The following is a 25352-nucleotide window of genomic DNA, read 5'->3' as shown; positions in this document are numbered from 1 at the left end:
CAGATAAGATTCCCATTCACTTCAATGGTCTTAATCAGGCATTGTCTTGAGTTACAAAACTGCAGCAGGCCAAATTCATCCCTCCTATAAACCTTTACGGAAGAGCCCTATAGAATGTAATAGGGATTAAAGACTTTATTTAAATCCTATTACCATCAGTGGGCTATGGATCAGGCCCTAAACTAATACGTTCTACAGGTACTGTTCTAAAAACCTATAGAACAGGGGTCAGCAACCTTTCAGAAGTGGTGTGCCGAGTCTTCATTTATTCACTCTAATTTAAGGTTTCGTGTGCCAGTAATGCATTTTAACATTTTTAGAAGGTCTTTTTCTATAAGTCCATAATATATAACTAAACTATTGTTGTATGCAAAGTAAATAAGGTTTTTAAAATGTTTAAGAAGCTTCATTTGAAATTAAATTAAAATGCAGATCCCCTGGGACTGGTGGCCAGGACCCGGGCTGTATGAGTGCCACTGAAAATCAGCTCGCATGCTGCCTTTGGCACATATGACATAGGTTGCCTACCCCTGCTATAGAACCTTCATTGGGGATAGGACTTTTCCAGAAGTGTTTGCTTTAATAGGCTTACACTAGAGATTAATTTTGACAGATTTAATCCCATCTCACATGCTCTTCTGTCATGGAAGATGGAGGGCAGGAGTGACAAGAGATGCTGCTTGTGGATATTAAAGATCTTCTTTGGGGGCTGTCTGGTGAGAATGAAAACTCTTCTGAGGAGAATGAATATCCATGATCCTCAGCTAATACATCTGTAAAAATTGACAAGTACTGTAGTTGCTGCAGGGCACAATAAATATCCCTCATGTTTACTGTCAAACGAGACTGCAGGATACTAAATAATGTGGTCATATTAACAACTTGATTTTTCTACCCTTCTCATGCTTGTTGATCTGCATGCATCCATTCCATGCCCTACATGAAGTCTTGTAAGACCAGTTGTGGTTCTAGAGGGCATTATTTCCATGAGAAACAGTGATTATAGCTATGGCAACACAGTAAAATACAATAAAATAAATCAATTGAGGTAATGTAGAGGTGGTTGCAGTTTTCACCATGAATTGTGTGTATTCACTTGAAGTTTTAAGTAAATATTTGGCCAATCCTGGGCTGCTTTCATGATTGACTTCTACTAGTGTTCAAGCAAGAGAGTGGAAGAAAGCAAATTTCAAAGCTGCATCATTATTAAAACCTTCAGTGAAGATTAAGGGCTCATTCTGTTGGCACGACACAACACTTACATATAAGAAAAGACAGCCTTTCCATTGAAAAGCCCTCTGAAAAAATGATAGGCAACTGGTGGAAAAGGATGTCTTGTGATCCTCATTTTTACAGATAGGCACAATGAAATTAAGTGCCTTGCCCAAGAACACACAGGCAGACTGTGGAAGAGCTGTGAATTGCATCCCCAAATCCTAGTCTAATGCCTTACCCACAACACCATCCCTCCTACATGAGTAGCTAGAGTTACTGGAGGATTAAAGGTGGAGATAACCATGTTAGAGTATGCACACATGATCCTAGGGAACCCAGACATTTTAAACATAAAACTTAGATGGCCAGGCAATTGCATCTGGGATGACAGAGATTTAAGGAAGTTATCTGAAGAAGAGATGGGGAGGCAAGCATCCTACCTGCACATTTGTTGGAATGAAATGTTTGAATTACATCCCAGTAGGAGTTGGTAATTACAAAGCCTGGGATCTCAACAAGGACTGGTGGCGGGGAATAAGTGGACAAACTTGCCCTTCATAAGCACCTCATGTGCCAAGAAATTCACCCCTCTGCAGAGCCAGCACAAGGAAACTCTCACTTATGCCCAGTTTCAGGGCTTAAGTCGCTTAGAGGGCTTGTGTGGCCCACTGAACAAGGTGCATTTCATAAACATAGGTGACCAGGTACAGATAGAGCCGTCGAGTGGTAGGTGAACAGTGAAGAGCTTATGGAATGTTTTGAAAATTAAGCACCACTAGAGGCCAGTGGAAGCTAAAAAATGTGTGGCGGGTGCCAAGTAGGGCAACAATTTCACTAAATAGTATTGGATGAATAAAATTTTTTCATGAAATTCACATAGAAAGATTCAGGAGGGAGAGAGAGAACGAGAACACAGACATGTTCCAGTAAGACGTGCTTTTTGTCTAGAGCAGGAAAAAAAATGAACTGAAAAAAGATTCAAGTGATAGAAGGCTGAGATTTGTTAAACTGAGAGTTTGCTAAGCAGCTATCTTTCAATTAATAGACATTTGTTGCCAAGGAGATGAAAAAAACCCAAATTCCACCGAACAGACAGACAGCAGTGGCAACTATTGCATTCAGTATTTAAAGAAAGCACGATGGGGCAACATGTTGAAACACAACTGTTATGACTTCTAAAGAAAATTAATCAAATAGCAAAAGCTTTGACAGCTGTTTTGCTGATTTCATTTATATCTCATCTGTAATATTTATCTACTATTTTAGGTGCATTTCCAAGCTAGTTAGTTAATAAGACATATACCTTTCAGTGCAATGATAAAAATACAGCAGGGGCTATTATTTACCTCCCTAATGGCTGACCAGCTCTACCATTCTCAGTAGACAATTGAGAGAGAGAGAGACACACACACAAAAAGCTAACTGAGCAGAATTCCTTTTTCTTGTAATCCTGGATACACTTAGCTGCTGTAAAATCTCCTTTTGACCTAGGTTTGTGTGTGTGTGTGTAGGCTTTATTTATGCCCTCAACAAGTCTCCACAGAGTACATAAAAGTCTCAGTTGCAGATTTGATTTTCAAAGAATACAGAAGTTGAAACATCACGTTCAAGGAAGCACTCATCCCACAAATCTAATTTTCAGCCTCTAGGTAGTCCCAGTTGTAACCAGTGTAACTACCAATGTGATTAAGGTTAAGCACATGCATAAGCCTTTGCAAAGTTTCTGATTTCTAGACTCATTTTTGCAGATGTAAATCTATGATGGCAAAATAAATAAATACCACACTACCAATTAATTGCAGGCTTATATTATACCATTTAGACATCTAAGTGCACTTGCAAATCAAGTATTTAGGCAGGGGTGAAAGTAATATTAAATTCTTACCGGTATATGGGTGCCTGGAAGAGGCGGGGCCTTGGGCGGAAAGGGCGGGGTTGGGGGGTTAGCCTCCCTCAGCCAACCTGTCCACGCTACCTGGCCCACACCGCCCAGGGCTCCAGCTGCTGCCATGATAGCAGCAGTGGTGGCCAGGAACCTGGGGCCCTTTTAAATCGCCAGCCCCAGGGTAGCACTTTAACATTAGCTGGGTACGGGCTGGTACCGGCTTCTTACTGGTACGTCGTACCGGCCCGCTTTCACCCCTGTATTTAGGTGTCCAAGCTATGACCAAAATTGTGAAATTCACATTGCATTACACTGGAACACAGTATATAATGTGCTTTCATATTTGTGCTTTATGAAAGATGAGAAGTTTATTTATATGACATTTAATTATGGGATTAATCAAGATCTGTACAGGTTCAAAGAATCCAGGAATAGGGGCAGATTCCAATTTCCTTATTCATGAATAGCACATTGACGTTAACAGAGTCATGGAGTAAATTTCTACTCAGAATAACAATTCTGACACATAGTACCTAGTTGGAAAGTACTGTACTATCAAAAGCATGACTTTCCTGCTCTAGTTACCCCCATGTTTTTGGCTGACCTACCGTGTTACATTTGAGTCATCACTATGAAGTCAGTCCTGGTTCTTACTGGAACTTCTAACGCCTATATTCACTTATTAGACAGAAAAGGTGAGTGAGGCAATGCCTTTTATTGGACCAACTTCTGCTGGTGAAAGAGAACTTTTTGAGCTTCCACAGAACTCTTCTATAGGTCTCACTTTTTGTAATTTGGACATTAATTATTTGTATTGCGTTAGTACCTTGGATCCTTATCATAGAACACGATCCCGCTGTGCTCGGAGTAGTACAAACACAGAACAAAAAGGGCTGCCTGAAAAAGCTTACAGTTTGACCACAAACAAACAATATCCTAACTCCATCTCTAATATTATTGCTGCTTCTGATCACATTTCTTGCATTTGTTTGGCACCTGGTTCTGAAAACAGCTTACTAATAGGTGTCCCAATTGAAGTTCAGTAGGATTTCACAGGATGATCAGTGGTAAGTGTTTGTAGGATTAAGCTCTTGATTTGGGAGGTTGGTTGGGAATGTTGAAACCAATACTTTCTCCCTTTGGCAAGGGAAAGTGTATGTAAAAATATTTACTCTATATCATAACTCTTATGGCACCTTTCACACCCAGAGATCTTATTCCACCCAACAGACATCTTCACCCCAGTGAAACAGTCAGTCATATTTAAAGTTATAACAAAAACCACCATCCCATCCAGTACATTGAGTGGTTTTACAAGACAGTAAAATGATCATAAAGATTAAAAGGCTTGCCTCGGGTTCCATAGCGAATCAGTGGCCAAGCTGGGAAGAAGAACCCAGGAGTCCTGGTCCTGATGCTCTGCTTTATCCAGTAGACAGTAAGGCTAACATCTACACACAGGTGTGTGTGTGTTTTTTAACAGATATAACTTTTTCAGTTAGTGTGATTTTTCTACAGTTGCCTGATTTTTTAGGGGTTTATATTATGTTACATTACATTATGTTTGTCATAGGCTTGCCAATTGATCTGAGCAGAAGATAATAAGGTTCTTGTGCCAGGATCAGGAGATACAGAGTCTTGCAAGAACCCTATGGGTGTACAGCTGGAGCAATCATGCTGAGGACAAAATACAGCCTTAGTGACTTTTATTAAAATAAGTGGAAAAGTTATCCAAGCTCCAAACCACAGAATCAAAAGAAAATAATACAGTTCTGGGGGTATCAATCATTCTCTATAAAATCTTAGCACACTCACACTCTTCCTTGAGGACCTGTTGGCAGGGGTGGCTCTAGGCATTTTGCCGCCCCAAGCACGGCAGGCAGGCTGCCTTCGGTGGCATGCCTGCGGAGGATCCGCTGGTCCCACGGCTTCGGCGGACTTCCCGCAGTCCGCTGAAGCCATGGGACCAGCGGACCCTCCGCAGGCAAGCCGCCGAAGCCAGCCTGCCTGCCGCCCTTGTGGCAACCGGCAGAGCGCCCCCAGTGGCTTGCCGTCCCAAGCACGTGCTTGGCGTGCTGGTGCCTGGAGCTGCCCCTGCCTGGTGGTGAGAAACAAAGGGCCACCCTCGTCTGTGGCGTGCTAAATTAATCCGATGGTCCAGGTTCCTCAATGCTTGAGATTGATGATGAATAATAGAGCTGAAAGGTCAAATGCTAAGTAACTAAGAAGGAAAAGCTAAAAGCTGGAAAACCTTGAAAAAGCTAGAGAGAACTGCCTCCACATGGCAGTTTGCCCTGTTATAGAGTCTGAGCACTATCCTGAATATTCATATCAGTGCCCAAACTTTCATACCCAAATCTAATTTCCTCATAATATTGGAGAGCCCTTACTCTATAGACTAGCACATTCACACATATTAATATTCATGCATATTAATAACCTATTGGAGGGCATGCATCAGCGTTCATATCACACTGCCTGTCAGTACCCAACCCAAGCCGGGGAAGCTAACGATCCAACCCGTGGACCAAATTTGATGACGAATCCTGGTCACGTGCCACCCGAGGCACATTACGCATCTACTAAGATTAACAGCAACATATTCATACATGTTAATAGCAATTAGCTCCGTCTCGAAACCTGTTACTTCTGGCCTGAACCAGTTCCTGGTCATTACTTCCATGTTCTTGTGGTGTGCATTGTGGTTACTGTTAGGATCCAAATTTCTTAGGTAAACACGTTCAGTTCCCACAATGTAAAAGGGTAACCGGTAGGCCATTTACCTATGCCAAAGGTCACAAACATGCTTAAGCTAAATTGCTTTAGCTAAGGATACAGGAGCAGGTAGGTTGCTTGCATTACAGCCAAACGTAAGAAAATAATCTAATACAGAAATATAAGCCAAATATAGTTAAAAACAAATCAGTAAGTAAAGGCACACTATAATAAAGCAAGCCAGCAGTCTAAATAGTTACACTGGTTCAACTCCCACTGTAGATGTAGTTATACCTGTATACATTTGCTTATAGCAAAATAATTGGATCCACACTACAGGGTGTTGAACCACTGGTATAGTTAAGCAGGACAACTTGTGCGTATAAACAAGCCCCAAATACACCGCTCCAGAGCATTCAGCATTTTAATAGCAAGGCATGAATTATTTACTACTCCTGCTTTTCCCTGGAATACAAAATAAGAGAACCTACTGCACCATTTTGCTTTTTTACAGCTCAACAAAGCTCTTCCGCTCTCAAGAAAGAGGCTAAATATAATAGATACATTGCTGAGGGGTAGAAGACTGTGCCTTGGAGGCATACTCCTTCATGGAGACAGAAGCAGAATGCTTCCCATTGCATGAGGAAACATGCAAACTCTGTATCCCTTGATGACAGAACCACAGCCACACCTACTTCGTGCCCTTTGGACCACCATGTGCCCCTGGGGTGTAACTAGGAAGCAGTCCCTGTGCAAGGACTGCAGTTCTACCTGGCCCCCATGGGGGTCAGATAAGGAAATGAGTGGTTCTTTACTTCCTTTCTCTTTCACTGCTCACCCACGTAAGGAGCAGGCAGAATCTAACCCCGAAGTGGCAAAATTCATGGTGCTTTCATTCTGATTATCGCCTTATTGGTTTAGTAGCTCTGTTGGCTCCTGTGTTTGAAACTGTTTGAAATTTTCTGGTGCTTTGGCAGCCCAAGGGTATGATTTTTAACTTGTTCTTAATTGCAAGCCTGTTGACAACAAGCTAATGCATTTGGGAGGGAGGATTCTAAGTCTCAATGTCTGCGTGCACTGCAAGCCTAGTTAAAACTCTAAGAGGCACTCATGAAAAAAAGATATAGCACTCCCTTGATTACCAGTCTGGCTCAATTAAAAATAATCTCCCTTGACGCTTGCTTTAGTTAGTGCAGAGTAACCAGGAATAATAGATGGAGAACAAACTGGGAACCTACCACGGTGAAAACTGCAGGGCCCTATTTTATTAAAAACAGATAAAAAGTAAACTTCAAGTCAGAAGGGCAAACTCCTCATCTACTGACAAATGCAGTTAGCGGATGACATGGCAGTGATCGGATGGCAGCTATGCTGCTTTGCATACTGAATGGCATTGGAAAGATGAGTCAAGAAAGAGAGAAAATATCTAGCAAACTTTGCAGCCATACAGCAAGCCGGCCTGCTAATAGGATTTGAAATGGTAGATTACATGGGTTCCTGTTTCCACTCCCACATGGACATCACCTAGGGCAAATATTACCCTTACGGTGGATTCCATGGCAGTGGGGCTGGTGTGGTTTCACTGCACCAGGGACCAGGTTCTTCGGGAACTGTGGAGGGAATGCACACCTTACAATGGCATAGGACTTAGCACCACAGAGCCCCCCTGTGCCCCACTGTGCAGGGGAGGGTGTGTGTAAATCCAAGGTGGGTTCAATGGTGGAAGGCCCACTTCTTGCACTGAGCATTGACAGCTCCTTTTGAAGCCAATGAAAGCTGTGGGTACTCAACACCTTTGCAAAATTGTGTCTGCGGTGCCTCAAAATAGGGGATGCTAAAATCTTAGAGGCCACTTTTGAAAACTTGGTACTGTATGATCATAAGAAATGAATATTAAGGGCTTATTCCAAGTGAGTTACCAGACTGAAGAAGGCCTCTACCCCTTGGATGATGATATTCTAGCAAATAGCCATTACTTGTAGTTGTCGAGGGTAATTACCAAGCTGGAGTTCTATGCTGCCCCTCAAAATGGATTCTGCTCTTTATTATTAAAGCAGGGGATATCTGTAAAAGGGTCATTTTCAATCACCTGACACTATGGAACATCAGTGTACTGACCAGAAGCAGCAGAAGGAGAAAGAAATACATTGGTTAAAACTGAATTAAACTATATTAATATTAGTTAAAACTCCCAAGGTAACTCCCATTACTGAATATGCATCATAATAGTTCTCAACTTTACTAAGTCTAGTGAGAACGGTCAAACTTTAAATGATGGGCTAGGAATGCAGCCATTATGTAACACTTATATGGTTGCAGATCCCAATCTCCGTGATCTTTTTGTGTGTGTACTGTCCACAAGGGAGAACTGTATAATGATCCCCATTCCCCCTCCACCCCAAAAAAAAAAACATTTCTCAGATCCAGATGGTACTTGAGGAGTTTGATGAGAGGAATGACCTGCTTCTGAGCAGCTATGTCAGAGGACATATCCTGGATAGCGGTCTCCGTAGAACTGAAAATGAGGCAGATGTTTTCTATTATTGCCTGCTTTGGAGGTGTAGCATTTCTTCCTCACTAACCACATGCTGGAAGCAACAATCATGCATCACCTTCTCTTCTTCTAATGGGTGCTCAAGCGTGTAATAAGTTGAATTCCATCCTGTTGACAAATCTTATTTTAGTTGTTGGCACAGTAGGGTGTTTCTTTGTTAAGAACTGAACTGAAACATCTGGCATTGGCAGCATGACGGAAATGAGCTCTGTGTTTGGCTGATGCTTCTTCTTTTTCCACCTTAGTCTCTGTGACACTAGATCCAGCCATAATGGCAGACTCAAAAAACACTGGGGTCACCCTTTAGACCTTTGCCATTTTACCTTAAATAACATTACCTCCATTGGTGCAGTAGTCCCTATATATAATCACTTCTGAGGACACCTATTATAGGGAATACTGCAAATACTATGCTATCATCCTCATTTATCCAAAGCTATTAATTCTTTAAACACAACCATTGTACATGGAGAATATTCCTACTAATTTGTTTAATCGGCTCTCTTGAATACATTTATAACAAAACCAAATGTTGGGTCCAGTTCTGCATTGCCCTTTGCTTGTGAAGTCATTCACCCATACATTCAAAGCAGGTGTATAGGACTATCATTCTTCACTGGTAGCATGTCCACACACCGTGTTCCAGTGGTGTAAATCACTACACAATCTGCAGAGCAACTAAGAATCAGACCTATCAGCTTTGGTCCCTAACCCAGTGTGATGGAAGTCTGCCTTTTCAGTCCCTCATAGTAGCTTTTACAATACCTCATTATGTAACATACTATATTATTTTTGGCTGCACTTGATGGTTTGGTGTGGAAAGATGCGGGCAGAAATACAGTCAGCAGAGACAGACCCTCTTTGAAATCTACCCTTTGGTTTTTTTTTAAACTAATCCATTCATCTCTGTGGTGAAAGGTGCATCACTTCTCCAGAAGCTTTCTGAAGATAGAACACAGAACTCTCAGCTACCTTAGGAATTCTGACATACATTATATGTCTATTTTGCAATGAATTGCAGATATAGGGACTTAGACTGTAAGCTGTTGGAGGCAGAGACTGCCTTTATTTTTAAAGTGCTAAGTGCATCAGTGTGTAACAAATGATAAATAATACAGTGTGGATGCACTGGATGTCATTGAATATTAATGATAGTTTGACATAGTAGAAATGCATTGGACAAGATGCATCCCTGAAGTAACTGTTCTTACCCAAAGGAGTTTCATCAAGGATAGGTTTGGGACTGATCTTAAGTTTCATTTGAGTTCCTCTTTTATATGTTTCTATGTTTTTTTTAAATGTGGCTGTTCTTCATTACCTGACATACGGCAGTCATCAAAGTAGGTTTTTCCATGCTGGTCTAATGACATTGGTAACTAGCTTGTACATTTGGAGAAAACAGCTGATGACAAAGTTCCTTAAATAAACTACTACTAAGATCTTATCTAGAAGCTGTGGGGCATTTTAAATCCTATTGGCTTACAAGGCAAAGCAATTTTAACAATTTACATTCCAATGCATTGATCACCAGAAAGATATGGCAGAATTTGCTTGGCATTACTCCTTTCCATAGTAAGTCACTGCAAACTCCACCTACCGGTCACAAAACCACCCCTCATGCTTCCATGAATTTGTCTATTGGTGGATGAATGCAAGGCTGCCACTTTTCAGAGGCAGTGGAAAATCTGTGTTGCTCACGGGTTATTGTCTGGATCACAGTAAGTAAGTTACTATTACTACAAAAATTATTCTATACCCATCACTGTGGTACCCGGGTGGCCTTACATAAACTAACACTGCCCCAAGTCCTCTTGACACAGAGAACACACACCCAACTTGGGGGAAATCCCAAATAAAAAGGAATGAGAAATGGAAGAGTAGCATCTTACACCACACCCCTAATCAGATACAGGCTCAGATGGACCAACTGTTAAACTGAACTCCAGAGACCCCGAGTTCATCCCTGGGGAATTAACAGCAGGAGCATTCTAACAAATCACAACTGGTGCAATGGAGCATGGGATTGAGGAGAGGCGGTTTCTGAGTCTGCCAGATTCTAAACTCTCAGTTCTTTATGGTTAATCACCTAGAAGCAAACTGCCAGCCCATGGAAAGCATGGCCCATTGCTGTAGCGTGCGTACATCATTATGCTCACGGCACTTTAAATGCAGGCAGATGCATTGTGTATTTAGCTGTAGTTTCTGAATGGGCTTCACAGGTAGCCCTATGTAATAACGAATGAATGTTTTATCCCTAAGCTCCCACATACCTATTGACATTTTCCCATTTATGTTTCACACTTCCTGCAGCTCTCCTGTGTTCCATCATTTGGTCGATTATCAAGGAACCTATTGATTAGTGCTTTTTTAAGATGTCCATTTCTATAAGCAAACCTGTTACTACTGAGGTTGCACTGATAGTTACACGGCAGTAGCAATTTCAATCACTGTCACTTGTTTAATTTCCCAACAAAGTAATTTTCTTCTGCTTCACATTTCTCCAAAGGTGACCTCAGTGGATAGACGGCTCACAGTCACATCAACAGCTAGAACAAAAGCCTGGAGCTCACAGATAGCTCCTGGGAGAACCCTTTCCTGAAAGTTGTCAACAAAAGCACATTGTAAGTTTTCATCCTTGTGCATAATATAATCCACTTCTCCTTGTCCCTCACCTTCCAGCTCAATACCACTTGGCAAAACAAGCACAAAACCATCCATGTTTATAGATTAAAGACAGTATTATAATGTATAAGGAGTTTGTCACCCACAGTAGAGCTGTCATTTTCTAGAGTTGAATGCAAGACACAGTAGTGCACTTTAGCTCCACTGCATAAGACTCAGTAGAATAGGACATGGGTCACAATTTAAAACAATCCTTTTAGTAAACAAACATCAAGCTCCAAAGTTGTATGAACTCACTCAGAGGCAACTGACTTTCCAGTTGAATGTCAGAGGTTTGTTCCAGTTTTTATTTAGTATAGATGGTCCAGAACGAGCATGTCCGATGCTCAGCCTCTTTCACCAGAGTCATATTAGTTATAATGAAGTTTCTCCCCACTTCCCCACAGAAGCCGCATTGTACTCCTAACAGCATCTACTACAAGGCCCAAAAAGTTGGGGCAGGGTATAGCAATTAGTATTCTCCAGCTGTATCAGGATGAAAATAAAATGAAATGTTTTAAATCTCTTAATTGTGGGGAGATGGAATCAGACACAAAGATATAATTTTCAAGCCGCAATAACAGGTGTGTGTGTGACCATAAGAACTAAGCAAGTATTTGCCCATTTCTCATGCGTTTCAGTTCTTTAGCATATCAGGATGGAGCAGAGGCAATGAGAAATGGAGATAAAAGTAATCAGAACAAGAAGGATACTGCCTAAAATCGAGACAGGAACTCAGAAATAAATGGCTGGATTTACACAAGAGTGACCATGACAAACCTTTTTTAGTAGAAATTCCTGTTACGAAAAGCCAGATATTCAGTCCAGAGTCTAACGTATTCGGAGAGGTAGCTAATGTAATGCTAATTTTTAAAAAGGGCTCCAGTGACAATCCTGGCAATTACAGGCTGGTGAGCCTAACTTCAGTACCAAGCAAATTGGCAGCAACTATAGTAAAGAAATTATAGTGAAGAACAGAATTATCAGACACATAGATCAACACAACTTGCTGGAGAAGAGTCAACACAGCTTTGGTAAAGGAAAGCCATGCCTCACCAATCTATTAAAATAAGGGTGGTCAATTAATTGCAGTTAATACATACAATTAACTCAAATTAATATGTTTATTTTTAATGAGCGTTAATTGCACACCTCTGGAGACGGGACTTGGCAGTGGCTGGGTGAGGAGGGAGGGACTGGCTGTTGTGATTTGGGAAAGACAGTTAAACACCTTCCAGGGAGGAGAGATGAGCCTAGTCCCTTGCACTATCCCCTCCCTGCTGGACATGGCCAGCTTTAGGGGTGAACAAGGGGGGCCACTGCTCAGGGAACTGTGCTCATGGTGGTGCCACGGTGTACCGCCAGGGCTGGGGTGCCCCTCCTCCTGCTCCCTGATCCCATGCAGCCAAGCTGCTCCGGACCAGGAACTTGCCTCCTGTTTGCTTCGCAGAGCGGGGGCCTGATGGTGGGGTGTCTCCCTCCCCTCACCCATGTACCCAGTCACCGCTGAACTGGGGAACATGGGAAGCCCGTCTGCTGCTGCTGGCTCAGGGTGAATGCTGCTGACAGCAGCTGCTGCTGGCTGAAAAAGCATTCAGGCTCCTGCCTGCTCTGCTTAAAGAGACAGTGCTCTTCCAACACACATCCCCACCCCCACCAACATATACACACTCACTCACACCGAACCAAAATCTGAAATGACACCCTGATGAGCCAGGAATGGCCAGAGGGCTGCAGGATGGCCATGAGCTCCCCAGCAAGATCAGCCCCCATGCAACGTTGTAAATAAGAAGCAGGCAGCTTTATCTCCTGTAAATGTAAACAAACGTGTTTGTCATAGTGATTGGTTGAACAAGAAGTAGGACCGAGTGGACTTGTAGGCTCTACGGTGTTGCATGGTTTATTTTTGAGTGCAGTTAAGTAAAAATAATACAAATCAATTCTATATTTGTAAGTTGCACTGTCACTAGAAAGAGATTACACTACAGCACAGTACTTGTATAAGGTGAATTGAAAAATACTATTTCTTTTGTTTATCTTTCTTACAGTGCAAATATTTGTAATAAAAATAATAAAGTAAAATGAGCACTGTACACTTTGTCTTCTGTGTTGTAATGAAAACATCCAAAATATGTAAATAAATGATATTCTATTACTAACCATCTAATTGAAAGCACAACTAATTGTGACTATTTTTTTAAATCTTGTGATTAATCGCAATTAATTTTTTAAATTGTCTGACAGCCCTAATTAGAGTTAGAGCAACAAGAATGTGAATGAGGCTGATTCATTCAATATAGTGAACTTGGATTTTTGACAAGGCCCTTACCAAAGGCTTTAAGAAAACTAAGTAGCCATGGATGAGAGGGATGGTCCTCTCATGGCTCAGTAACTGGTTAAAAGATAGGAAACAAAGGGTAGGAATAAATGCTCAATTTTCACAATGGAGAGAGATAAATATCTGGGTTCCCTAAGGATCTGCATAGGGACCAGTGCTGTTCAACATATTCATAAATGACCTGGGAAAAGGAGTAATCTCACTGAGGTGGCAAAGTTTGCAGATGATACAAAATTACTCACGATAGTTAAATCCAAAGCTGACTAAGGAGTTACAAAGGGATCTCACAAAACGGGGTGATTGGGCAACAAAATGACTGATGAAATTCAATATTGGTAAGTGAAAAGTAGTGCATGCTGGAAAAAATAACCCCAAGTATACATATATAATGATGGAGTCTAAATAAGCTGCTACTATCCAACAAAGGAGATCTTGAAGTCACTGCGGACAATTCTCTGAAAATTTCTGCTGAGTATACAGCGGCAGTCAAAAAGTCTAACTATGTTAGGAATTATTAGGAAAGACATAGAAAATGAGGCAGAAAATATAATGCCACTAGATAGATCCATGACGCAACCACACCTTGAATACTGTGCCCAGTTCTGGTTGTGCCATCTCAAAAATGTACTTTTTTCACACAATGCACAACTAACCTGTGCAACGTGTTGCCATGGGATGTTGTGATGGCCGAAAGTATAACTGGGTTCAGAAAAAAATTAGATAAGTTCATGGAGAATAGGTCCATCAATGGCTATTACTCAAGATGGACAAGGCCACAGCTCCATGCTTGGGGTGACCCTAAACCTCTGGCTACCAGAAGTGGGAGTGGAAGATGGGTGGATCATTCCATAATTGACCTGTTCTGTACACTTCCCTTGAAGTTCTGGTATGGGCCACTGTCACAGACAGGATACTAGGCAAGGTGGACCATGGTCTGACCCAGTATGGCTGCTCTTACATTCTTATGACATGGGGCTGAGTGATTCAAAAGAAATCTAGAACCAAATTCGAACTAGCCATTTTGCAAGGCTTGGATACCTGGGTTTCACTCATGGCTTCCAGGCAGGACCTGAATGGAAAGTACCAATATTCCACAGGAAAACATTTCCTCACAGCCTTTCCACACAATGAGCTAAATCCAGCTCATGCAAGTAGCCCCACTGATTACCGCTGAAGACTTAGTGAGATAAGTCTAGCAGGATTGGCCTTCAGGGGCCCGAACCTCACTTTTGGCTACACAAAGGAAGGCAAGATTGGGTGTATGATATTGTACGTAGTGTCAAAAGTGATTTCTATGTAATATTCAATGGGGCAAGTAAAGGAGACACTGGAAGTTTAAACTCTGAGTTTCTTTGCTTTAGTCACCTTAAATCTAACCCTTCATGTTAGCTTAGTATAATTTTTAAATAATGTGATTTTCATTAGGTATATTTATATTGGTGGTGGAAGGGTATGAAGTAATTTGGCAATTCATGAATCACTGGAACAAAAGGAACCATTAGCTATTCACATTAGCATAGATTTAGGGAGCTTTGACCTGTGGATTACTGGCACAATAGACTAATAACTCCAGCAGATACTAATGTTATTCTTATGGAGATTGCGTGTGTTAATTTGCCATAAGTACTTTGGTTGGGAAGCTAAGAGATTAAAAGGACACTATATCCTTCTGAACTTCGGTCTTATTGGAGCTCTGCATTTCTAATAAACTCATTTGAATATACAAAAGGCAATGAGTCTAACAATAAGCAGAACTAGGGAATAACAGTAAAGAGAAGAACAATTCCACAGCTGACAGATGATTTACTTCCGAACATATGAACAATGCAAAGAACAGCAAAGACATGCTGAACGAGAACTACATTTTTTGTCCCTAGGAGGAGGGAAAAAAGGATCAAAGAAAAAAGTTAAAGAATAATCGGAGATAATGATGGTAATTTGTTTCCCTATTGTGAGATAATTGATCCACTCTGAAGACATAATTATAGTACATTAAAGAGATGAATAGAAAGACAAAGGCAGAGGCACAGAGCGAAGACAAGCATGAGTCAAGATACTATAATTATGACATTCTGAAAGCCATAATATTTTGATGTTGGCCTTTCAACCCACAGGATGCAGGAACAACAATAACCTAAGAAGCATAATTTCAGTTGTCAGCTACCTGCTATTCCTACCCCTCTCCCCTTGTTTCTCCCTTGCAGTCTTTGACAGAGTGCTCGCTGCCAGCAATAAAAAAGTTAAATGTTGTGACAGTCCATTTAGTTAGAGAGGGTGTTTCTGCTGCTTGGATTGTCTTCTTCTGATTGCTAATCACACTTCAGGATAGATGATTCATTTACTGACTGGACTTTTAAACCACAAAGTTAATGCTCCTTTTGCTGTCTGTAGTGACATACAGTCCTGGGAACATTAAAATCCCGCCTGACCTGCAGGAAGGACTTGTCCTTTTATTTAAACAGGAACTCAGTGCAATTTTAACAGAATTTACCCTCCAGGACAGATGGAATGTTAAGACTCCTGGACTACAGATATTCAGAATGTGAAACTATAGGAGAGTTAGTCCCAGATCCTACTGATAGGACAAGTAGGACACATCATTGACCCATAGAAATGTAGCAATGGAAGGGACCTAGATAGGTCATTGAGTCCTGTTCCCTGCACTGAGGCAGGACTAAGTATTAGACAATCTGTGACAAGTGTTTGTTCCGAAAGCCCTCCGGTGACGGGGATTCCACAACATCCCTAGGTAATTTGTTGCAGTGCTTAGCTACCCTGACAGTCAGGAAGTTTTTCCTAGTCTAACCTAAATCTCCCTGGCTGCAATTTAAGCCCATTATTCCTTGTCTTGTTCTCAACTGTTAAGAACAATTTATCAATCTCCTCTTTATAACAACCTTTATGTAGTTGAAGACTTATGTTCCCCCCCCCCCCCATCTTCTCTTTTCAAGATTAAATAAATTCAATTTTTCAATCTTTCCTCATAGGTCATGTTTTCTAGGCCTTAAATAATTTTTGTTGCCCTTTTCTGGACTCTCTCCAGTTTGCTCACATCTTCCCCAAAGAGTGGTGGTGTTCAGAACTGGATACAGTACTCCAGCTGATGCCTTATCAGCACAGAGTAGAGTGGAAGAATTACTTCTCCTGTCTTGCTTACAACATCCCGGCTAATAGATCCCAGAATGTTGCTCGCTTTTCTTGTGACAGTTACACTGTTGACTCATATTTAGCTTGTGATCCACTGTAACCCCCATATCCTTTTCTGCAGTACTCCTTCCTAGGCAGTCAGTTCCCATTTTTTACACCAGGAACTGCATTTTATTTCAGCCATGCTGTGTATTCTTCGTCTTAATATTAATACTTGCTATGATATTTTAATGATTAAACTATAAGGGAGCTCCAGGAAAACAACAGTATTAATACCAAATGTTTTGATCCCTAGGATGAAATACAAGTTCACAGGGTCAGTCAGTTATCCTGTTACAGAGACTGAATTATTACCAAACAAATGAGTTCTAGTGCTCTTATCAACCATACGGTCAACAGTCCCATCCTCCACCCCTTAATGGAAAAACTAAGTTGGGCATTGTTCCTTCAGATGCCTTTGGCTACTGGTACAAAGACTCGGTCTCTCTAAAGGATCATTCCACTCCTTTTGCAGGTCAAGCAACTCATGGGACATGCCCATAGATGGCTCAGCACTGACACATATACTCTTGGGACTGTTGTAATGTCTAAGTACTTTATTTACTCTTGTATTTGCTACACTAGTCTCTCGATTGCTAGTTGTCTTTGGCCCCTTCAGTTAAGGATTTGTTGGGGAATTAGAAGAGCCGAGGAGAATGATCTCCACAGACCGGCGCGCGCCCCCTTTACAGCTTCTGCTTGTATTATTATGTTTGAAATTTTGCAGCCTATTAGCCTATGGCAGTGGACTAATGAGACGAGACTTCAACAAGCTACATGGAACAAACACAAAAGAAAGTGCATGCACTGTTCAAGGGGAAAGATTGTTGAAATATTGTAAGACTGGCTTGGTTATAATGAACAGTAGAGCAAGGAGCCTGATGGGAGCCTGGAAACAAAATCAATCGCTGAGGGCTCATTGTCCCCAGTTCTGGATGCTGTAAAAACTTGCCTGTGTAGAGTCTTTCTGTTCAGTTATTTCTTTATTTAACAGAAAGGGGAAAAAATATATTACTGTTCAGGAGTGCTCAACAGTGGGCGCAATTATTGCTTTCAAAAAAGTCACGTTATTTACCCTTTTCTGGCTCAGTCTGCTGACTTGGTACAATCATTCATGTGAACAACTACCAGCAACCTGGGTTCTATTCCCTGGGCCGCCACCGACTTATTAAAGATTTTTGTCACGGAGGCCCAAAGCTTGGAATGGGCACTCTTTTTTAAAGAGCAAACAACCAAAAAACAAACCACCTTCCAGGCATGCTGCAAGACCTCCCTTTGATTGGATTTCTGGAGAGTATGCTTCCCATAACATGGGGGGAGGGAGAGAAGAGTATATAAGTGCCTACATCTGACTGGCTGAGTTCCTGTGAAATGACTTGTAATGAGGCTGGGATCTGATTGCATTATTAATTATGTTATGGCACCCAGAGGCTTGGAGAGGTGTCTTTTTACATACAGACATAATGGAATAAACAAAATTAAACATACACATATCTGTATACAACTATATATACACATTTTAGCTTCACGTTATACACAGGCGCACACTCGCCTGAGAGGGGGAATAGACTACCTTTGAAAATAGCACACTAAGGTTCTTCAATCAATGTTGCTCTGACAAGAGAAAATAGAGAATCCATTAAAATAAATTTGGTCCCCCCCCACAACTTGTTTCCCAGTCCAACCTATTCTATTACACACATGAAGACACACACTCCTGCAATTATTTAGGGCTCAATCCATCACTTTCTTTGTCATAATTCACTCTTTCGCCTACCTTGCTGTGCACTACACACTGAATTTTTGTGTGAACTAACCTGAGATTCTTCACCACTCAAGAAAGAAGAAACCCCTTCCCTTTGGAACAAATAAAGCTACTCAGACAAAGCACAAGAAAATATTTAAAAAATGTTTTCTTTCTTACTTTGATTAAACCGATCCCTTTTCTGAATTAAAAAGATTCTGGGTTTTGGACCATAAGAATAAATGCAAATTGTAAATAAGTATTAAATTAAAATCCATTTTAAGTTGGATTTGTTTGCCATGTTTGGACCCTCTATCATGCTTGTTAACTTTCACTCTTTTTAAGGCATCAGAGCCCTCTCTTTTTTTCAGGACTTGTGTAACCCACTCAGTGTGTGTTATGCATCACATTCTGTACCTAGTCCCTGGAGGGCATGGGAGGCTCCAGCTCTGGTTAGAAAAGCTTCTCTTCTGTCTCAAGCTGTAGAGGCTCAATCTTATAGCTCTGGAAGTCATAGGTTCTATTCCCAGTGATGACCAAGATGATGTAAATGAGGAAAGACTCTTGCCTTTAGACCCAGTCTGGTAAGATGCTCAGCACCCTCCATGTGCACCAACTTCAGGTTGCAGGATTCTTTGCTGTGTCCCTCATATCCTTAATTTGCCTCAAATTCTCCATCTTCCTATGGACAACTTCCCTGAGCAATCACTGCCTGCTAGTGGAGGAGATGGTTTAATGATCAATATATTGGGATTTGGGCCAAGATTTGAAATAACTAGATTCCCTTGAATTCAGAGGTTTAAATGCCAACAGGATTATCTCAGTGGTTGAACTTTCTAAAGTAAATATGTTGAGTTCCATACAATGTGTATGGCGGCATTTGGATGAAACTTAAAAAATAAAAATAAAGTAAAAGATAAAGTGAGGTCCTGTCTAAGTGAACATTAAAGATTCCCATGGCACTTTTCATAAGTTTTACCCCTATGTCCTGTGCCAAAATTATCTTTTGCCAGCAGCTATAGGCCGATCATTTGCCTGTATTTCACTGCTGAGTCTGTAAAAACACAGATTTTTGCAGGCAAATATAAAGATATTATACACATACAACCTTGTATACGCCATATTCCTAAGCCATACTTGGCCAGAGGTACCTTGCATTCTCTTTTAGTTAGGCACATTTTATACAGAAGATGTCATTCTTTTCCTTTCTGAAATACTGAAATTTAATAATTATGAAATAACTCCCATCTGTCTCTGTGGATTGAAGTCATTTAAACATGGTGTGAATGAGTGCTATCATGTTTCCTGTGTCACATCTGTGGTATGACATTCATCGGTAACAAAAATAAAATTCCAGTATGAATTGCTATAATATAACATGTGAAATGGTTGTCAGATTACAGATACCCTTCACTATTAAGGGTATATATTTCCATCCTATCAGTTTATCAGCCCTATAGTTTTGAAAAGATAAAAGTTAACAACTTTGATCTTAGTTAGTAATCAATCAATCAGTATGTAGAAGTTCAAATCCCACATAGAAAGGAAAAAAATTGACACATACTGCCAAAGGGATTATAATAAATTATACTATCTAGTTTCAATTTATTTTTCTCTGTGGGGGCTCTTAGGTAGTGAGTTTATGGATTAATGAGCTAGATTTTGGCTTTTAAATTTTTCTTTTGATTTCATCGTCAGTGCGATATTTGTGTATAACCTGTTCCATTTCAAAGCATCTCTAATCATTTATAACTAGCCTTTAAATACTATTTAGTGGTGGTGGTGGTGGATTTTTTTGTTTGTTTCTTAAGACTGATCTCTTACAAATTCTTGGATTCACATAGCAAGACGTAGGCAGAGAATGCTAGCAAGAAACTGCTCAAGAAAGTTAGAAAAATCTACTGTAGTTGCCATCGAAACATCTGATCTCTAGTTTGGAAATTCCTATGTTCCTAAATTTGAGGGGTTTACTAGAAATTGGTTAATTCCTCCTTATCTATCCCTCCCAGACTGGCAGAGCTGTGGTTTTAATTAATAAATATAGAGACCTTACTCCCCATCACTGCCAATTTTTAACTCAAGATTGGATGTTTTTCTAAAAGCTCTGCTCTAGGAATTATTTGGGGGCAGTTCTCTGGTCTGTGTTATACAGCAAGTCAGACCACATGATCACAGTAGTCCCTTCTGGGCCTTGGATCTACGAATTTAAACATTGCTGTGAATTCAGAAAGCGAATCCCGCTCCCTCTCCGTCTCTCTGAGCCAGTTATTGCAGCCACAGCTCTCTCTGCAGGCTGAACTCTATGCTGAGAATATTTCAGGAAAGATGTGGACAAATTGGAGAGAGTCCAGAGAACAGCAACAAAAATGATTAGAGGTCTAGAAAACATGACCTATGAGGGAAGATTGAAAAAATGGGGTTTGTTTAGTCTGGAAAAGAGAAGACTGAAAGGGGACATGCTAACAGTTCTCAGGTACATAAAAGGTTGTTACAAGGAGGGAGAAAAATTGTTCTTCTTAACCTCCGAGGATAGGACAAGAAGCAATGGGCTTAAATTGCAGCAAGGGAGGATTAGGTTGGACATTAGGAAAAACTTCCTAACTGTCAGGGTGGTTAAGCACTGAAATAAATTGCCTAGGGAGGTTGTGGAGATTTTTAGATTTAGACAAACACCTGCCAGGGATGGTCCAGATAATACTTAGTCCTGCCATGAATGCAAGGGACTGGACCAGATCTCTCGAGGTCCCTTCCTGGCCTATGATTCTAGAAATTAAAGCTAAAATGGGGTGAAAAGAAAACCACAACCAGACTCAAATGAGCTTAACCTAAACCAGTAGTGACAAGGGCAATGGCAAAGAGGTGGTGCTTTGGTCAGATGATTAAAATGTCACTACAGGGTACTAAGGAGAGGTCCCCATTTCTCACTCAGATGCACTGAACATCTCCCATATAGTCATTAACATAATGTAAGAATATAAGAACGGTCATTCTGAGTCAGATCAAAGGTCCATCTAGCCCAGTATCCTGTCTTCCAACAGTGGCCAATGCCAGGTGCTTCACAGGGAAAGAACAGAGCAGGTAATCATCAAGTGATCCATCCCCTGTTACCCATTCCTAGCTTCTGCCCATCCTAGCTAATAGCCATTGATGGCCTGGATATTCTCAGTTCTTCTGTTCCTGCCTTCAGGGGACTAAACTAAAGAGCCAAATGAAAAAGTGTCATCAAAAAGTTTTCTATTGAAAATTCTATTTCAATTAAACTACATTTTCCTGAAATTTTGCTCTAAAAAATTGGAAAATGTGTTGAAAATATGCCATTTTAACATTTTTGGAACAGAAAATGTCTATTTTTCATTTCAAAATAAGTTTCTAAATTTGCTTCATTTTACATTTCAAAAAAATAAAAATAATACATGACTGAACCATTTCATTTAAATAAATTCAGAATGTTTCATTTAAATTTCAATTGACCTGAAACAAATTATTTTCTGGAATTTTATTTTAGAAAAACTTTGGCTTTCTGTCCCAATTTGGGAGGAAAAAACGAAAATCTCAACATTTTTTGTGGGAGAGAAAATCCATTTTCCAACCAGCTCTACTAGCAATGAAGAGCGCAGGAAGGCAATGTTAAGTCACTTTTTCGCTCCTTGTATTTTAGGCATGTCTAGTCCCTCCCTTAGGTGTCTTTAGTTTATGCTCTGCTTCCAGTGATCCTCTGTGGATCTTGAGAAGTGGAGAATAGCCACAGCTCAGTGCACTCCAGACACATCTGCTCCCTGGCTCATCCCAAACGTATTCCCTAGACTGGGGGCTGGAGTGGGGTCAGTGCAGTTCCATACACCATCTCTTTGGTCAAAGGTCATTCTCAGGGAGCAAGGCCTAAGTAGCCACAAAGTAGCTTCAAGTAGCCTTTAAGTGGCAGTAAAGGGGGCTTCATGTGACTGAGAATGGGATCTACTGCACCCAGCTGCTTCTTATTCGCTTTACCCCATCAAATAGACATTAAGCTGCAAACAACTGAAAAGGAAAATAAAATTTAGCAGAGAATCTGGGGTTTTAAATTAAACCAAAACCCTCCTTCCATTCTGTGAGGGCAGGGCGGCGGGGGGGTGGGGAGGGCTCAGAGTGATGATAACTCTTGTAGATAAATTTCCCTTCTTCCCCATGCCCAGATAATCAACTAAGATAAATGCTTCACCTGCTACTGAAATAGCTCTGTCTGTGAATGTTGGGTATTTAGAAAATATTATATTGTCACACTTGAGTAAATGACCTTCTTAAGTAATTTAATGCTCCATCTCCTGTAAGTTACAGTTCATTCCCTACCCCTGTGAGTATGTGGGAAGAAGCGGGGAAGGAAGAGAAGGCAAATCGGCAGTCTCACGGAGCTTCATAGGACCCAACTTGACATTTTTCTCTGACTTTTTGATTCACCAAAAGATTTGAAAAATGTTGTTTGCAGTTCAACCCAAACTTTCCCCGGCCCAGAATTACAGTGAACTGAAAGATTCATTATTTGTCCTGCTCTAACTGTAGAGCTCATATTAAAAGTAGGTCTTATATCATGAACAAAGCAATAACCACTCTGTGTTTTGTCACTAGCTTAGAGCTGTGCAAAACTTGGTGATCTCTCTAGAAGTGTAGATTTTTACACTTTCATGTACATTTTTTCTTTGGTTTCAGCCCAGATGGGTTTGTGCTTCCCCCTAAATCCACAAATAAACAAATTCTCAAAACGAGACAAAAATGAGCCTTGTGGATGAAAATTCTCACCTCAGAAACTCATGCAAGTTTGCATGACTGTAATGCAAATACATAAACTGAATCACACTGAGGACTCATCCATACAAAGAATTGCGCCGTTCTGGGTGGTGTTGGGTGTTGTTTTAAGTTGTTTTAGTTAAACTGGTGCAAAAGACTTTGTGGATATTCTTACTTTCGTTTAAACCAGCTGCAACAGATATGGCAATTTCTTATACTATCCCGGACAAACCTTACTGAAGTAAGTTTAAGTATGTTAGAAGTTCATTGTATTAAAACTGAAAATGTTTATGTATTAGTTTGGGATTGTATGTAACTTCTTTAAGGGGGAGGCGGTACTAATGTAGACCATAGGAATGTTATGATATTATAATTGTGGCAATTACGCTGTTTATAGACTCTGAGGAGAAAATATGAGCAGGCCTCCTCAGGTGCTCTCTTTGGTGTGGAATTCATAGTGCAGGGAACAGGGAAGCCTTGAAATACCCCAGTCCGGAAGGAGAGGGGTTTCTCCACCCAAATGAGGAAATGGAGTTGGGAGCCTAGAGTGGGTGCCCTTGCTGAAACGCGGAGGGGGAATACAGTGACACCAGACTTATTTTGATTTAGCTTAAATTCAATGGGGAGAAGTTTAAGCTTAACCAAAACAAGCTACTCAAACGAAAATAAAGTGTCCTCAAAGGTGACACTAGGAGAATAGGTGTTTATTAATACATATTAGCGAGCATGTAATAACACACATTGAAACCCCAGTGTAGACAAGATGTAGTTTTGACATTACACTGTTAAACACTGTTTGTACCTCCATGTAGCTAGCCATGGTCAATCGGAGGGTGGGGTGGGGGCGTAATAGGGATTGACCTCGACTAACTACATCCAGGTACAAACTACCTGTGTTTTGGCTCTGCTATGAATGTACATCTCAAATTAGTTATTTCAGTGTAAAAAAAACCACCTCTTTTTTGCAGTGAAACTGTAGTCATTACCTGGTTGAGGAACCCCTATGGTCCTTCCTAGGGTTTACCTTGACTGGCCATCACACATTAAAAATACAACTGACTTTTCTACACTAGGAATGAAAGCCTGGCCCATTGAAATTAATGAAAGTTTTACTAATGACTCCAATGAAATCTTCATTTCACCCTAGGATTTTAATAGATATTAATTAACAGATATTAAAAATTAATTCCCCCCGCCCTCCAGGGCCACAGGGTCTTGCACTGGTTTAACTATACTGGTATAAATTTATGTGTGGACAAGGCCTGAGCTCAGTTTCACTTGAGAGTTACATGAACCCTGAGGACGCCTTTCAGTGAACATGCTGCGAGTCTGTAGTGAAGCCAAGCATGATACCCATGACTCTGAGGAACTGTGAACATTTTGCTCAGCTCTGTCAATATCCCTCCCGTACTTGCCCTTTTGTTTCCTTCACTCTGACGGTGAGGGAGAATGATTTTGTAAAAAATTTAAAATCCCTTTGCGGTGTCCTTCTAACATGCTGCATTTCTTTTCCTTCACATTCCTTTTCTCAGGCCCAGGGGATTTAATTTCCCCCAGCGAGAAAGGAAGCAAAGGAACAGAAAGCAATGAGGTCCAGCATTTGGTAGGACTAGCTTGAAAGGGAAAGGAAAAGGACAGAAAGCCAGAGGTCAATCAATTTTCTTTAACAACCGAGTGCAATGGGCTGGAGGGTTTTCAATTAACACATTATTTACCTTTGAGAAGCCTTCAGAATTGGTTTAGATATTTCTTTACTGTGGCCTGGATCACTGGCCTACCACATTAAGAAGTTTTTTCCTTGGCGCTCCATGGGAGTCTTTTGCCCAAACAAAACATGTTCACCACTATTTCGTTTCTCCATTGAGACATCCTTTTAAGGCGAAATTCAGCCCTCTCTCGTGGGCCCCCACAACTAAAATCTGGATCCTTTGGTAATGACATTAAAGGGACTTCTACCAACAGAGAAATAACCTTATATGCATTTATGGTACTTAGCATAACATAGCATAACATAGGAGCACCTCACAATCTTCAATGCATTTATTCTCACAGCATCCTTGTTTGATAGGGACGTGCTATTGTCCCCATTTTATGGATGGGAAACTGACGTACAGAGGGACTCTCTCCCACCCAAGACTACAATGGAAGCCTGTGACAGAACAAAGAATTGAATCTGGGTCTCCCAATCCAGGCTAGCACCCTAACCACTGGACCCTCATTCTCACAAGAGAGTACTACAGTAGTATATAGCAGTAGTCCAAATCACTACCGTACTTAAGTATTTATTATTTGT

The 25352-nt window shown here is 40.8% G+C and overlaps 1 long non-coding RNA gene across 4 annotated transcripts in view; it reads right to left on the bottom strand.

Annotated features, from left to right (window-relative positions):
• Positions 1 to 8250: 8250 nt before the first annotated feature.
• The window catches only part of LOC123346471, a 247359-nt gene continuing 230257 nt past the window's right edge, over positions 8251 to 25352 (bottom strand). For all 4 annotated transcript variants that reach the window (XR_006572998.1, XR_006572999.1, XR_006572997.1 and 1 more), the window contains 2 exons: positions 10795 to 10964; positions 8251 to 8477 (listed from right to left, as the gene is read on the bottom strand). This is a non-coding gene — a long non-coding RNA (uncharacterized LOC123346471). The remainder of the gene's footprint in view (positions 8478 to 10794; positions 10965 to 25352) is intronic.

This window comes from Mauremys mutica, chromosome 12 (assembly GCF_020497125.1).
Source record: "Mauremys mutica isolate MM-2020 ecotype Southern chromosome 12, ASM2049712v1, whole genome shotgun sequence".
Classification (NCBI taxonomy): Eukaryota; Metazoa; Chordata; order Testudines; family Geoemydidae; genus Mauremys; species Mauremys mutica.
The sequence above is the reverse complement of the archived record's forward strand: the minus strand, read 5'-3'. Positions and strand labels throughout refer to the sequence as shown.